This window comes from Saccostrea cucullata, unplaced genomic scaffold (genome assembly GCF_032062105.1).
Source record: "Saccostrea cucullata isolate Sc308-1 unplaced genomic scaffold, CSIRO_AGI_Scuc_v1 ctg3487, whole genome shotgun sequence".
Taxonomy (NCBI): Eukaryota; Metazoa; Mollusca; class Bivalvia; order Ostreida; family Ostreidae; genus Saccostrea; species Saccostrea cuccullata.
Window position 1 is genome coordinate 12,891 of NW_026933063.1, and position 17,659 is coordinate 30,549.

The 17,659-nt window shown below is 32.1% G+C and overlaps 1 long non-coding RNA gene across 1 annotated transcript; it reads left to right on the forward strand.

Annotated features, from left to right (window-relative positions):
• Window positions 1-4,689: 4,689 nt before the first annotated feature.
• LOC134237138 (uncharacterized) lies at window positions 4,690-16,767 on the forward strand. The gene is made up of 10 exons (XR_009985765.1): window positions 4,690-4,764; window positions 5,609-5,850; window positions 5,998-6,054; window positions 6,959-7,158; window positions 7,789-8,064; window positions 8,348-8,488; window positions 13,597-13,830; window positions 15,214-15,326; window positions 15,567-15,708; window positions 15,814-16,767. It is a non-coding gene; the product is annotated as an uncharacterized LOC134237138 (long non-coding RNA).
• The last annotated feature ends 892 nt before the right edge of the window (window positions 16,768-17,659 follow it).

Genomic DNA, 17,659 nt, shown 5'->3' on the forward strand with positions numbered 1-17,659 from the left:
CTTTCTATCAGTTGTTTATTATGCACATTGTAATTTTTTTTTATTTAAGAAGGTATATATCAACAACTTATTACAACTTACTAACAATAAAAATATAATTATTTTTGCATCTTGTCTTTTATGGAAAGCAAACAACAGCACATTATATATTAACCATAATGACAATGTAATGTAATAAAATCGTTGATTGATTGATCGTTGTTTTACGTACCATTCGAGAATATTTATAGAGACAATATGCCGGTAAAAGACTTAAAATTGTTACCTATATTTGGTGTGGGATCTTCATGTGAAATATGAACGGATCTTAGCATTATTTAAACAATCTCTTTTTTATTGATCAATCCCCTTTTGTTTACATCTTTTGAAAAATCGTGGAATTTCAAACACAGTTTTCACTACCTTTTCTCCAATTATTAACTACGAAATAAATATTGAAAAAAAATGGATTTAATTTCTAACATTTTTGGCCAACACAGAAAATTAATCCATGAAGAACCTTTATGACATGACCTTTAGCCGAGGTAGCATCTTACACAATCACAAGTCGCAAATGTTGTACTTTATTTTCACTGTTTTGGATTTTCTCTGAAAAAAAACTCTACATTTGTAGACTTGTCTGAGGGCGATCTTGATAAAGAGGCCTCGATTTAATTCTCTTTTTCTGTAGTTCGTCAAACCTGAAGAGCACGAAAACTCTGCTTATGCTTATCTTAGTATTATTAATCATAAATTGCATATATTTGAATGAAATTAAAAAGAATATCTTGAAAAGTTGTATAAGTACATATAACTGACTATTGATATTCACGATTTCATCAACATGTTTGGCAATAATTTACCTTGTTTAAAATGTTCATATACTTATGAAACGGATAAAGAAACGCAGGGCAAACTTCCGATATAATCTTATGTTTCCTTCTGTATTTTTCAGAGTTCCTATCTAACGTTTAAAATCATCTTTAATGAAAATGTGACCAAAAGTCTATTTTGCCTTATACATGTCCATGTAACACATGAGTCATTCAAACTCATTTGACGAAACCCCAAAAATATTCCTCAAAAATCCTCATTATCTATGTCTCCCTGGGGCATTTGTCACAACCTTAATTCTAGTTAGCATGGAGTTCATCAGAGCGTTTAATGAGCATATTATTCAACTGTTTGAACAAGGCAGCTCTTAATCAAAAGTCACACGTTTGTGCATCAAGGTTAAAAAACCCGAAGCCAAAAATGTATCCAAAATATAATACCGCAAAGCCTATTTTGATTTTCATTTGTAAGTACTAAGGTACAACAAATTTTATAAAGTTCTCTTATTTTGTATAAGAACATATTTGTTGTGAAATCACACGACTTCGTTGATCACGTGACAGTCATTCATAATTTTTGAAGTGTGTCACATTGATGAATTTGTGCAGCTGATTAAGAAAAATATTTGCGTTTGTTTGTCAAAGAAATACACTCGTCACATTCTTGTGAACCCAAAATGTGACGGGAAAATTTATACTTTTACTCTCGTAAAAAAATTCACAATAAATTAAACTTACCGACAAATTTCAAAGTATTTTTTACTCAATATCGTCATCTGATTTTAAACAAAGTCATCACACAGTTTTCTCAAGCAAGATTCGGTTAGAGGGGAAGCTTCTGTTACATATTTCCACTCAAGATCTCAATTAAGTTCTCAATAACAAGGCTATTTCATACACAAAAAAAGGGTAAATATCAAATGTATATTTTTGTATATATTTTGAACGTGCCGACTTTAAAAGAAGAGGTAATAAGGTAAAAATTCACCAAATATTTGGATACTGAGTATATGACATTCAAAGAAAAACACGTTTACATTATACTAGCTTTTCGACACTTTACGTATGTGCAGATTGAAATAAGGTGTTACGTTTATGACACTGTCCCTATTCATACAGCTCAAGTTCGCATTGACTTGGCGTCATTTTTAACAATGGCGTCATACAGTTGTTGTTCAGAGATTTGAAGGTAAAGCGTACGCTGTAATGTTCCCTTGGAAGCCATAACATACCTGGGTAGGTATTTCGAACCACAACACCCATGCAAAATGAGCAAACGGTGAAGTCTGAGGAGACTACTCTAAAGAGCTAATTGGTAAATCCAATTGTTTAAAGTTAAGTCTTGACTTACCCTGGCAACAACGGACCGAGGGTAAGCACGTTGAAAAACTTAGGCAAATGACGCGCACATGCGCCGGTTAGAGGGACACCGATGTCAACTTGACCAGATTAAAAACCTATTGCACAATCGGTTTCTTTCAGTTTTACGATGAATGTAATGATCATGATAGCTATCTGTATTAATAGAAGTTTTTGAAATAGTACGGTGGTGAATAAACAGGTGGTAGGATGGATAACCCGATCTTAACGTAGGCCTCTCAACTAATTTTTCAAGTTGCACATATGGTAAAAAACATTTCATACATAGATTTATAGGTACATGAAATTATCAAAACAGATAATAACTTACGCATACTTTTAATTAAATCATTAAAGAGTTTCATTATTTATAATTGACTTTTACGATGCTGTGTTTTAAGGACAGGTAACTCGGGTGTGAAAAATGACGAACTAGTGCCGATTTATGAGTTATCGTTTATAGGCTGCTTCAGCATTGGTATTTTAATATACACGAAAGGGTGTATTGTTATGTACACGAAAGGGTTCCTTACATTGTTTTGTACACAAAAGTGTTGACCAAAAGAAGGAGAATGTCTTCACTATACCCGAAATAACAGGGTCAAATGAATGGGAAACAGACTATATTCAGCATTTTTAACTCTCTTTGACGATTATTATGAAGAGGAAAATAGAATGTCATGTTTTTGCGTGCGCACTTTTGCGCTTCCTATATAAACATATATATATTTACAAGTAAATGCAACAATTAATCATCATATTTGTTTTACAAAGTATAAAAATTTAATCAGGTTAGAACTTAGAAGGAGGGTAGACTTCACTTTTTATTTTAATTAAACAATAAATTATATATAGTTAAACGGTGTCCGAAACTATACAGTAAATAAGTTTAACATTGGTGCAAAATTTAATAAAAACCACTGGATTCTACTGACAACAAAGAAACATTTGGGAAATGCTAAAAATTGACTTACGTGTAAACAGTTAGATACCTCGGGCCTACTCTACACAAGTTTCAGCAGTGAGTTATCGTTCATAACAGCGAACCCTAGCGGCAGTTGAAAGGCCTACTTAACGTGGGTCTGTTACGCTTTAAGGTCATATTGACAGTTGGTTGAAAACTATTCCAAGTCCTTTCTGATTACTGGTGAGGCGTTGTTAGGGAAAAAATTACAATACATTATACAGCAACCTCCTCTTGCTTTTGTTTGTACTTAGGCATGGTAAAGGACAGACCAAACGGAACTTGCATCAAAAGTACGAAGATTGCAAAACAATCTTGTCTGTAAACATTACAAAACAATATATGAACCTCTAATGGAACAACAAAATATGCTATCAGTTTGCACATGTTTTGACTTTGTAAAACTTACTTGTTCACACTACCCTGTGTGACTTCATACATTTTATGGCTGAGTAATGCTGAATTCTGATTTACGTTCATAATAACTAAAATTCTCATTTTATCAGTTTCGTAATTTTCAGCCATACGTTCCCAAATAAAAAATGCATGGTATATTACACTACCTTTCTTTTTCTTTTCAGTATATGTAGAACATGCTCCTTCGTATTGAATCAGCTGAGAGATTGGAACCCTTTATGAAATTGGTTACAGTATATTGCTGCACAAGTAAGGAAAATTGACAATTGAAAATTTAGTCATCACTTTTATCATATAGCTTTGTTGTTAAATAACTATAAGCATCTTTTTCTAGCAAGTTTCCAAATATGAAACAGATGTTTCGTGCTCGGAGGTATCTTTTATTTCAATATTACCGATATATCGTGTCGACATTAAAAACGGTAATAAAAAATGTTCATTGGCAATGTATCGTCCATATATCTAAATGTTAAAATGAAGGCTATCGCATGTGTTTTTTCATTATTACATTGCCAGTGTCTAAATTAAAATAGACACGATTCATTTAGGTAACGTACTGTGCCATGTTAACATGAACATTGTTTTGTCCTCTTATAATACAAGGATATTCATTCAGTGCATCTATAAGAGAAAAATGCACTATAACGAATACGTGTTGAAAATTTTATGTCATTTTAATTTTGTGCACTTCAGGAATAGCGGTGAATACGTGCCTCTCGAATGTGGTCGTATGAAATTCCATATTTCGAATAGCTTCAGATTTCAATTCTAGCTATAGGTAATAAGCTTACTTAGATGTATCACTTGCTTTGATGAAGTACAACTGAGAGAGTAATATTGATATTATTTCTTCTCAAGAATTTTTTTTTGCTCTAAAGTTGCATTGTTTAGACATATTTTTAAATCCTACTTGTTTTACACGAATAGCTATGGCAAAAGACTTCTTCCTTCCATCGAATAAACTGTTTCTTTTTATCTCTTAATGATATATAAACACATACATGAGAAAGAATCAGTTGCAGAGATAAAACTCAACGTTGTTTTGTAGTAATTGAATGCTTGCATTGACATTATTGACCTGCCACATTTTAACACAATGTACATACGTCTTATCTCATAACAAATGTCCTTGAAGCATGTATCATGTTCCATGCAGTTTATCATATTTAAGCGACAGCTTACCAATACAAGGAGTAACTGCGCAATTGTAAGGTATGGAAACTTTGTACTTACATCTGAAAAAATTACACATATTTTGCAAACTTGGTTACAGTATTTCATAAAAATAAATTCAGTTTCGAGATTTTTTTCGTAAACATAATTATGTAATGAAAACCATCGATATCAACAGGGCATTTGATAGGGCACATACATTGTTTTCATTTAATTGTTCAACCATTAATTTTGCAACAATTGTAGAATTATCACTTTTATTTTTTAAGAAATTACTTTTTGAAACAAACAACATTTAGGTAATTAAAAATACAATGTATATGACAGAAAAGCACGACAATCCTTTTGTTAGTGAATTGAAGTGCTGGCCATCTTTTATGTATGTACATTATGTTGGAATTTTTTCTACCTGAGAGTTGTATGTTCCTTATTGATTGAATTAGCTGAAAAGTTATTAAAAATGTTTTTCAGTTAGCATAATCAATTACATTCAATGCCCGGTGTTTGCTGAAAAAAAAAATATGCTTGATTTCTACAAGAACTTCATTTTGCGTACAAAAAATTGGATCATAAGCGTATTTTCACGATAGAATCCTTACACTTCTGTTTATTTAATTGTTTTCAAAATTTAAATTATTTCAAATAATTTTGGTTATTGTCTCTTGTGTTGATTTGAAAATATTTAACATTTGACGCAATAGAATTTTCTGAATGAATTTTTTACATTATATAATGCTTGGAATTTAAAACAAATCGATAAGCTAGTTTTTATTGAAAATGTTTGAACTACAAATAATTTGAAAAGAAATCACCTGTTTTATTTCTACATAAATCTTTTCACTACGTAAAGTAACTTCATTTTTGGACGAATGTTATATTTCAGGAGGAAAGTGCTTAGTATCTGATCTTTGCATCGGGAATTAACGCAGACAGTGGAAACCATTCAGATCGAGGACCGCCAATAAAAATAGATATGTCTGAAGAAAAAGAGAAAAATTTAGAAGAAAAACAAATAGAAACATCAAGTATCGAAAATGGTGAAAATAATGATCAAAAGTCAACTTTAAGAAAGACTGAAATTGATGGAGACACCACCACAGAAGAAGATGAAGAGAATGAAGAGGGGTATTGTTACTTTTATACAACATGCTGCATATTGTTATCAATTAAATGTTTGAGAATAAAAATTCTCGTTATTTTTTTAAGGATCAGTTTATATCCAGAAACATTATTTTCCGTATCTATACTAATAATTCTATTATATTCGAACAGGTTTGTGATCATTTATTCAAGGACAAAAAGTGATGAAGACCTGCATAAAATGTCCAGGTATGGAAACAAAACGTATACTGAATATAATTAACGAATCACTCTCTAGTTTGTTTGGCATGCCAAGGAAATGATTCAAAAGGAAAAGCTGAGCATTCTCTCCTAAAAAACTCCACCAATAAATTAAGTTCATAGCTTCATCTTAATTGAATGGAATTTAATTTCATATTTTCCATAGAAAAGTGTTAAATTCTAACATCATAGAATCCAAATTGAAGTAAAGAACTGCTAAAAAATGATGCAAACTTTTAGAAAGAAAGGTCTCGACAATGCAAATATCTGCTAAAATCAAAATTGAACCTCAAGTAAATTTGTGACTTTCACTTTTAATATTGGGTGCACTAAGAAGAAACAGCCATGGCATATGTTTAAAGTTTTAAAAAATGAAACTAGCTTTGGGACACTAAGAGAGTATTTTCATGTACCACATGACTCTTTAAAATACTTCCTTATAACCTTTTATAGCAGTATCGAATGTTTCCTCAATAATATCGATTATTTGATTGATTGACTGATCAACTGTGTGCTGTTTAACACCCCAAGTATCACATTAATGATAGGCATTCTGTACCACTAATGCTAAATCGTTACTTAAGGAAAAAAATGTATCATTCGGCAGTTTAGGTAAACTATTAATGCGATAATTTATGATATTAAGCAGCAAAACGCTTAATGATAATTCAGCCATTAAGTGGCGTTTATCATTAGCGGTTGGTACATGCACAACACGAGAAAGTTTCAAAAGTAACGAGGATTTTACCATAAGGCAATTTGACTCAAAGGGAAACAAAATTTATACAAGAGACATCAAGAATTTTGACTGCCCTGAATCAATAGTTTACATTCTAAATAACTTCAAAGCGTCTCTCATCTAAATAATACTTCTTTTTCTTTCTTTTATCAGCTGCATTGAAGAGGAAGACAAACTGTCCCCTCATTATCCGCTGCTTAAGATATATCGGTCTCTAATCTGTTTCGTACAGCAAGATGCATTTGACAAAGAGATGCGACAGGAATTAAAAGCAGCTGTCCCTGGTTACTTAAATAAATTGGAAAGAAGAATGGAAGACCTCAAAAGGCTTGATTGTGGAATAACAATAACGGGTGAGAATAAAAGTATATATTTAAATTTGCAAATGTTTTCCTTTATATAAAACTACTGAAAGCAATCGTTTATATAACTGTATAAATACAAGGACGAGGTCAAGAGGTCATAGATATGCGTATGGATAAAGATTCGACGTAATTTCTCAGTGACGTCATAAAGGGTCGACACGCGTTCAGTGGATTACATACATGCCGTGGGGTTTGAAAAATAATGCATTTCAAACGTTTAAAGTAACAAACAGGCAAATTTAAAGTTTGAATAAGTCACAAATGTAAATATAAGTAATAAGGTATCACTTTTTGAGTTTTATTGGGATGTAAAACGGGTTGGAACGTGATCAAATCTTCAATAAAGCCCCTCGGGTTTTATGGGATTTGATCACGTGACCAACTCGTTTTACATCCCAATAAAACTCAAAAAATGATACCTTATTTCTCAAATAATTACTACGTTTTCGACACTGACAGGAGAACAGCATTTCTGTAAATACATTCTTGAAATACATACTTGTAAAAGATTTTGCTTGTAAAGTTTACAATTTTGTTTTTACAGATTTGCCGCTTTTAAATTTCACAAATGCACTTTTTTTCATTTTTTTCATGGAACAGATTCGATGATTCTTTTAGGTGACACAAGCAGTGGAAAAACAAGCCTCATCAATAAAATAACAGAAGGTGTGTGAACCAAGACAGCGTGCTGCAACTTCAACTATTTGCAGATATCACAATTCTGATGAAATGGCTTTGCAGATTGTATATAAATCTGGAATGGTGTCACCCAGAGAAAGTTTTGTAAAAACAAATGATCTCAGATCAAAACTTGGGATTGTTTCTGATGTAAAAAAGGGACCAGCAAGAGATATAAAATATGTTGATGTGTTTTTTCCTATTCCAATCTTGCAGGTTTGTATGCTACCAGAAATTAAAAAATAAACGATTGCAAACCAGTTTTAAATTACCAATTGGGTCTGTATTTCTTTCAATGTATGTTTTAAGCTTTTAACGTTTTATGCTAGTCAATGTGACAATTTGTAATAGGTTCACATTTAAGGGAAATACTCAAAGAATATTTATAGCATATTTATGCATAGTGATCAGACTCGTAATTATAGAATTTGTGGATACCATATCAAAGACAACTTTCTTGATTCATTAAGCATATTTCATCCTGAGTCTTCTTTTAAAGGACAATCTGATGTTTGTGGATACGCCAGGAATTGGGGAAACAGAAGAACTTACATCTAAGTTATTTGATTACCTTTCGGAATCAATCTCATTCATATTTTTGATTGATGTTTCCCATCATGGTGGTGTCGCAAAAGATAGGGTAATTCAAATATCAGTTTGTAACGCAACTTGATAAATTTTTCTCCGCAAATGAAATACTTCAGATAACAATAGTCCATAACAATTATATATTGAAAGTAAACATAATTTGATAGTCTGAGTTATCATTTGACTATAATTATGGATTTTAAAGAAAAATGACATTTTTAAGAAAATCACTCATGATGCAAGAGCTTCTATATACAATTATAAAGAAAAAGAGGGTTTTTTTTGAAAATGTCCAAGTTTTTTAACTCACCTGAAATGAAAGCTCAAGTGAGCTTTTCTGATCACATTTTGCTCGGCGTCCGTCTATCTGTCTGTAAACTTTTCACATTTTCGCCTTCTTTTCCAACTGGGCCAATTTCAATTTAACTTGCCACAAAGAATCTTTTAAAAATGGTAAAAATTTGATGGCACGTTTAAAAAATCTTCTCAGAACCACTATGCCGAGAAAGATGAAACTTAAGGGTAATTATCCCAAGATAGTGTAGATTCCATTTTGTTCAAATCATGACCCCTAGGAGTAGGGCAATGCCAAAATGGCCAATCAAGATTTTACATAGAATATCTATGAAAATGCTTTAAAAAAATTTCTTCTCAAGGATAGCATAGCCATATTTGATCATATTTATATGAAGCATCTAAAGGTAGTATACATGTACGTTTGTTTAAATCATGGCCTGTGGGGGTAGTACACGACCACGGCCGATCATATACTTTTTCTTATTTCGTCATTTTAATAAATGACATATTTCATCTCAACAATGGTGTTGATTTTATTTGATTATATCTCAGCAAAAACAGAGCTGCGGTGAGATTGTGCAGCATGAGGAAACATAAAACAACAATTATGTAAATAATTTCATTTATGTATTGAATGCCGTTATTTTCTTTTGTTTAAATGTATTTTATTGTTCAAACTTAATGTTTTGATTTTTCTCCATTTGCTAGAATTCTCTCAGGCCTTTCAAGTGTCAGGTTCCATGTTATGTAATTTTCCCCAGTACTTCATTTTCGGCTGCTTGTTACGCAACTCCAAAATTTTCCATGGTCAAACCTGACCCCTCCGTAGACAATCAGTCAATCAGAGATGTCCATCTTAATCACGTGTTTTGCTGCTGTCTGTAACAGACCAGTCAGCGCTGGGTCATTCTCTCTTTGTTGGCCTCACCAATAACAGCAAAAAAATTGGCACACCCACCACCACCCCAGCTACATGTATTCCTACCTTGCACTTATATGTTTTAAATTTATTATAGAGTACATTTGACATGTTGGCATATTTATTAGGTCACCTGAATCACTCAGGTGACCTATTGCCATCCGTGTTTGTCCGTCGGCGTCCGTCGTCCGTCGTTCGTCGTCCGTCGTGTGTTAACATTTTCAGCTTCATCTCTGAAACCGCTTAACCAATTTCAACCAAATTTTGTATACAACATTTGTGGGTAAAGGGGAACAAAAATTGTGAATGTCATGGTCCCTGCCCCCCTGGGGCCTGAGGGGTGGAGCCAAAAGCACTAGAATTAATGCAATCTTTAAAAATCTTCTTCTTTACTCCTGGATATCAAGCAGTCAAACTGTTATCATGATTATAATCAGCAATGAATTTTCTACCAAAATTGTGAAATTCATGGCCCAAGGGTCAGGGGTTCTAGTGCTAGGGCGGGGCTAAATAAGTAGGTAGTGAAAATGCATTATTTCTTTGAAAATTTTCTTCTCTGCTCCTGGGTATTAAATAAACCAACTAAGTACCTAGTTATGATAAGAAAGAGTGCCTCTACCAAAATTGTGAATTTTATGGCCCCAGGGTCAGGGGTTCTGGTGTTAGGGCGGGGCTCTATTAATTATATAGTGAAAATACATGATTTATTTGAAAATTTTCTTCTCTGCTCCTGGGTATTAAATAAACTAACTAAGTACATTGTTATGATGAGCAAGAGTGCCTCTACCAAAATTGTGAATTTTATGGCCCCAGGGTCAGGGTTCATTGTTTTAGGGTGGGGCTCTAATGATTATATAGTGAAATGCATGAATTCTTTGAACATCTTATCCTTTCCTCCTGGTTAATGTGCTAATGATCTTATTACATATTTAAGGCCAGGATTTATTTTATTTTCAGTTTTACGAACCCTCCGCTCAAGGTTTTGAATTTTCAGAAAAAAAAATTTAAAAAATTCTTTCCGATGTCAAATTTGAGTCGGGATCGAGATTTCAAATCTACGAAATCGCACTTCCGGTTTTACGATGAAACGACGGGTAAATAAAGCTAGATCTGAGAAGATAGCTTGGTTTAGTGTAAAATTCATTGATAAGAGTGTCATTCAAAACGTTTCACCCGTTCAAAGGACTAATAAAATGCTGACGACTTTGTTGCACAATGACATGCTGGTGAGATAATTATGTATTCGTTTCAAAAGTATCTGTCTGTTAATTATTTTCTTTCCCCAGGTTTTAAACTGCCCGTGGTAGCTATTGCATATTGCCTGCGACATTGTTTAGGTCTCTGTTATAGCTTATAATTACAGTCTAAGCATCATTCTTCAGAAAAGGCTTGCTTATGCATCAGATCTAATGAATAAAACTATGGGAGAAGTTAAGTCCATTTTAGGAAGAAATTTTCGATGGACCCAAATTTAGCAAAAGTTACCTCCTGTCGGTCGCCATATTGGAGGTCGACTCGGTGAGTTTTCCTCTTTGTCTTACCAAGTTTAAAAAAAAAATAGCAGAAATATTTGGTGGAAAATCTTTATTAAATAATTTTTTCTTAATAAGGGAGGCTTCCAAAAATTTATATATTTCAGAAAATAATGATTCCTACTTCAAAATCGCAAATATAAAAATTTAAAATTGAAATAAGAGCATTTGGACCTCCAGTATGGCAGCCAACGGGAGCTAACTTTTGCTTAATTTAGGTCATATGAAAACCATATATAACCTGAAGAAATAAAAAAAATCAACTATTAAAAGGCAATAATATACAAATATATACAGGCATGTAGTATCATTTGTATCAGCCAGAAAAATTATTTCACACTTAATTGAAAAAATGTTCACCCTACTCCCCAATACTCCCAGTCTGTTTTATGATAGGAATTATAATTTTAGGCATCAAGTAAATTTTAGAACAATGTCCACACATTCACCTAACACATATAAAAAAATGAAGATATATTTTAAAGAATTGATTTTTTAAAATATATTTTGATCAACATCACAAAATTTATATAACTGGCCCAAACTGGCAGATGATGAAATAAGCTATTAAATGTTCTACTTTCCTATTTGTAAGCATTATGTGTCCAGTGGTAAGGAGCCTATTAGGATAGCATAAAAAAGAATATACAATCTTAATAATTGATTTATCAAAAAAAAATTTATTTCCTTCTCCTTCGGGACTTTTTTATTCCCATGTTCATAACTAAACCTAAACATAAAAAAAATGCTGGCCTTATAGTTATAATGAAGAAAGGGGCCTCTTTCAAAATAGATAATTTCAGGGCCGCTGGGTCAGGGGTACCAGGGGGGTACTTTGACTAAAAATAAAAATAAATTAATGCTTTGAAATCTGCCCTTTGATAAGCAACGGTGCCTCTTTCAAAACTTGTGAATGAATTTCATGGCTTTTGGATTAAAACACGAACCAAATACAATCGCTGGAAAGTTGTTACATGATACTCAGGTGACCTAAAAGACCCGTGGGCCTCTTGTTTTTGTAGTGCCATCTTTTTGCTGAATACCTACTTATATTTTTTGCAAATATTGTTTATCTGTAAATTTAGGGGATCAGTATAATAATATGTATTTGTGCGATTACCTTTTGATCAGACGTAGGATTCTTCTCATTTTTTCTGTACCAAATTTTTTGCTGTTATTGGTAGCGTCAACAAAGCGAGAATGACCCAGCGCTGACTGGTCAGTTACAGACGGCATCAAAACACGTGATTAATATGGACATCTCTGATTGGCTGATTGTCTACGGAGGGGTCAGGTTTGACCATGGAAAATTTTGAAGTTGCGTAACAAGCAGCCGAAAATGAAGAACTGGGGAAAATTATATAACATGGAAACCTGACACTTGAAAGGCCGAGAGAATTCCAGCAAATTGAGAAAAATCAAAACATTCAGTTTGAAAAATAAAATAGAACTGTTACATCTAATTAATTACATTTAGACAAAAGAAAATTACAGCATTCAACACATAAATGAAATTATTTACATAATTGTTGTTAGAAGCATTTTCAGGAAGTGTAAAGTCAAGTTTCTTCAAGTCAGGACCCTCAAGGGTTGAGCGGGGCCACAACGGCCGATCAAAGTTTTTTTTATAGTTTTGTAGATTGATAATTTGGAAAACTTTTAAGAAATTTTCTCAAGAATATCAAGGCAATAATTTGTCAAATTTATATGAAGGCATTCTCAGGAAGTGTAGATTCAATTTGTTCAAATAATGGCCCCTGGGTGTAAGGCGGGGCCACAATGGCCAATCAAAGTTTTACTAAGGAATATATCTTTGAAAATCTTCTTTGAAAGAAAAGCAAAGCCATGAATGATCATATTTATAAATGGAAGCATTCTCAGGTAGTGTAGATTTAACTTTGTTCAAATCATTGCCCCCGGGGATAACGAGGGGCCACAATGGCCGATCAGAGTTTTACGTATGAACATATAGGAAAAATATTTCAAGGACGTCAAAGCCGTGCTTGGTCATATCTTAGTTGGGCAGAGGGCACGATGTAAGTTAAATTTTAAAGGCAATAAAGCCACAGGTAGGCAAAGAAATGTGCAAGCATCTGTTTTAGTGTAGGTTCAGGTTTGTTCGGATGATGCCCTCTCGTCTTTAAAGATTAGTGGGAACCACATTTGGGTATAAACTTTTCAAAGATAAACTTATTTATGCTTTTCCCCTTCTCACAGTGTTCAGATGAACGATGCTACATATCTGCCTCTTTTGTATTTCTATTCCAAATGTCATGCTTTAGAAACCTTTTTTACCGATACACAAAATTGTAATACATTCTATTTCCTTATTTATAACTTAAAGAGATATCTAACGTTTCAAATTTACCACAAGCTTATTTATTTCTTTATAAATTCCTTTCTTATTTACAGCTCCAAATTATTCTCTCTAAAGTGCTTGAGAAGTGCCACTTAATGCCATGTTTTGATCCAGAAGACGTGCTCTTTGTTACAAACAAATAGCGTGTCTTTAAAAAAAGTTCTGACGATGACGACGACGATGAGGAAGATGAAGCATTAGAGTGTTGGAATGATCTGGTAGAAAAATTACAAGTGGCCTGGCCGACTCTAAATATCCAACACATCTTTAAGCTTAACCTTGAACAGGTAATTTACATATGTGTGACGTAGATAGGAACAGATCATTCTTAAAATCCATTCTTCTGCTTTTAATCCCCAAAAGTAAGTTTTTGTTCAGATATTTAGAAAAACACTATCAGGATGATGAGAGAAAAATAGGCAAAAATGAAGTTTATCTCAAAATGAAATATAAATTAAACAGTGATAAATATCACAGATATAACAAAATACAAAATCGTTTAATCAACTGTTTTGATGGAGCAAATATTTTCTTTTAAAAAATAAAATCTGAAATGAAATTTTATATAAAAGACCGTACCACCGGTGGTAACAAAACCTGAGACAAAGATCACGAGATTAGGTAAAAAGAAAAGACTGTCCTTAAACAAAGCCACTGAAACTATTGTTATACTAGCCTATTTGTCATTAGGGAAGACCAGCTTAACATTAATTTGTAAAGTGGTCTTATGAACCGAATTTACTGTAAAATATCAAAATATGCAGGCAATAATGGAATGTTGAATATTAAATAAAATTGAAAAAAAAGTAAGAATCAATATGTTTTGCAAAAGTTACAGTTTATTATCAATAAAAGTCAGTAAAATAGTTAACTATATATCAAAAAGGTATATTAGTTTATTTTTTTTTTTTTACCTCTAATTTTGATAAATATTTTTGTTTAAAGTTTGTTTTTGTAATTGATATCGTGCATTTTTAAGCATAGGGATTTTTTACACGATTTCATGGATAACTCTTCAATATCAATATATCATAACTCGAGTTCACATGTTGCATCGGATGCAAAAAGTCAAGGATTTACTAATGAAACTGTTTGAAAAAATTGAAGAATTTCATCCTTGAAATGAGAATTTTATGTATTATGTTTCATTACCAGAATTAAATATTTTTAAAATAAAAAGTAAGAATCATTATGTTTTGCAAAGGTTACAGTTAATTATCAATAAAAGTCAGTAAAATAGTTAAATAAATATCAAAAAGGTATATTAGTTGTTTTACTTCTGATTTTGATAAATATTTTTGTTTAAAGTTTGTTTTTGTGTTTTGCTATCGTGCATTCTAAATGATTATTTTGGTAATAATGAAGTTCTTAAACGAAAATTAAAACATTTTATCTTGTAGCATTTCATTTTGTTCATATAGTAAATATAACATGTTTTATTACATTGATTTTTCAATTATTTTTTTTTTACATATATTGCATTGATAAAACAACCAAAATGAAGAATAAATATTTTACATGGAATATTACTAATGCGATAATATCTTTTTGTCATGACAAAAAAAAGTATATTTCTCTTGTTTCCTTAGGATTATTACTTAAAGGTTTTTTAAATACTAGTAGATATCTTTTAATAAGCTCTTAGATATCACGATTTTACTAAATTACAGATCAGTCCTAAAGATGAAACTGAAGACGAAAAAGCTGAATTCAACCGTTTTCGATCAACTCTTTCTGAATTAATTGAAAGAAATAAAAGTAAGCGGGTCCGTCGCCACGTGAGGTAAATGCATACATCACCATTTTGTTGGGATTCTGTTTCGTGAGCTTAATTGAGTAATGATATAAAATGATCTTAACCAATATTTGCATTCAGAGAACATCCCGTGCGAGGGAAATGTACGAGTAAAATGTCGACTTGAAATGTCAGACTTGAAAATTAATAGCAATACAATTCATTTTTTTTTTCATTTTTATTATATAGTAACATATAGATATAATTTATTGTTAATTGTTTTTTAAGCCTTTTGAAGAATTTTCTAGAGGATGTTGATAGAGTCATTTCATCAAGAGTTCGATTAGCAGATGAAACTGATGAGAATCACATTAAGGATTTAGAAAATAAGCGAGATGAGTTGAAAAGGTCCCTGGAGGAATGTAAAATGGTCATTATTGACTATATATATATTTTTGTAAAATTAGTATTACCGTTACTTTTTTCTTAAAAAGGTAATTTGTTTTTAGCAAAATAAAATTTTAATATATTACAGAGTATTTCAAAATTAGACCAAAAAATCGAAGAAACAGCTTCCAAAATGGCACAAAAACTGTACTCTTTTCTGAATTCTGATGAAGGAAAGACTCTTATCTTAAATCCACCAGGAGAGTCAACAATCAGCAGTTGTCTAATGATTGGTTTGAGTGGGGAAATTTCTACACGAATACAAACAGGAATAATGAAATGGATGAGAGACAAGGATATCAAGAAGCAATAAATGTAATTGAAGAAGAAATTTCTCGAGGATTTGAAGGAATTAACATGAATATCGTAAATGCTTATTTGTCTTTAACTGGGAAAGAAAGCCGAAATAATTTATGGACTGTTTTTAAGTATACTGTATCAGCACCAGTGTGGTTGCCCTTACTTGTAGGTGATGGACTGCTTGCTATTATAGGAACAATACTTGTTCTCCCTGTTGCTATTGGAATGGACATTTTCACGTCTGAGGAAAAGAAAATAGAAGCAATTAGAATTTGCTACAGCAAACAAATGGAAGCTTATTCAAAAGAAAAACTTGAGAAAATCATATTACCTCCTCTTAAACAACAGAATCCGTGTAGCATTTACAATACTGATTCCAAGACAAATCAAAATCACGCTTTTAACTTTTGCTTTTGTTTTGGATAGAAAGGCATATATCCTAAAACATAAGATGGTGTACAAGAGGATGAACGAAGAACTAGAGGAAATGAAAAGGAACGTGGCGGAAATTGATGATAAAAGTTAATTTCTTTTTTATTATAGAGTAACAGAGAGGTACATGTAGTATATCTTGCTCTGGTAGGTCATTTTCCCATTTGGAAACTATTTTATTCATTTATACTGTCATAAACATCCATTCAGATAATTGTGTGAACACATTTATGTAAACATGATTTTCGTTTGTATTTATTAGAATTAAATGGTTTTAATATATAAAAAATATTATATTTCTTATGAATTTTAAATCATATTTTTTTGTTTTGCTTTTGCAGATCTTGAATTATGTAAATATTATTTGTTAGAATGTGCCAAATCTTAACCCGAGCTTTTTTTTTTTTTTTTTGATTTGCAAATGAAATTCAACTTATGTAAGTGTTAATAAGATTCAAGAATTCTGATTATACATAAAATTGATTGCAAACAAGCATTTATTTTTTTCCTTTTGGGACTTTAAACAAGCTACATTTATTGTTATGTGTTTTTATGTTATCTTATGTACTCTGAGTGCTAATAAGATTTAAACAAGAGGCCCATGGGCCTTCTAGTTCACCTGAGCATCATGTAACAGACTTTGGTTCATGTTTTAAACTAGACATCATGGCATTCGCAATTTTGAAAGAGGCACCATTGCTAATCATAACTATACACTTAGAATGTTTAGTTTGGTAACCTAATACCCATAGACAGAGTAGGGGGACAAAAAATGCATTTCGACTAATAAGTAATATTCAGCAATAATCAGTATAGTGCCATTACCACACATGAGCCCCTGACCCCTGGACCACACATTTCACAATATTGGAAAAGGCCCCCTTGCTTATCAAAAATATTTGATTAATACAAAGGAGAAGATTTCAATAAATTAATTCATTTTCAGTATATAAGTAGAGGCCTCCTCTATGATACGCCTGACCAAGGGGCGTTGAAATTCACAATTCAGGAAAAATGGCCCTTGCTCATCATAGCTATATAGGTAGTTCATCTGCTTAATACCCAGGAGCAGAGAAGAAGATTTTCAAACACTTTCTGCATTTTCTCTATAGGTCATAAAATTCACAAAGGTATTCTTCCACATAATAACTATGTACTTAAGTGGTTTATTTAATACCCAGGAACAGTGAAGAAGATTTTTA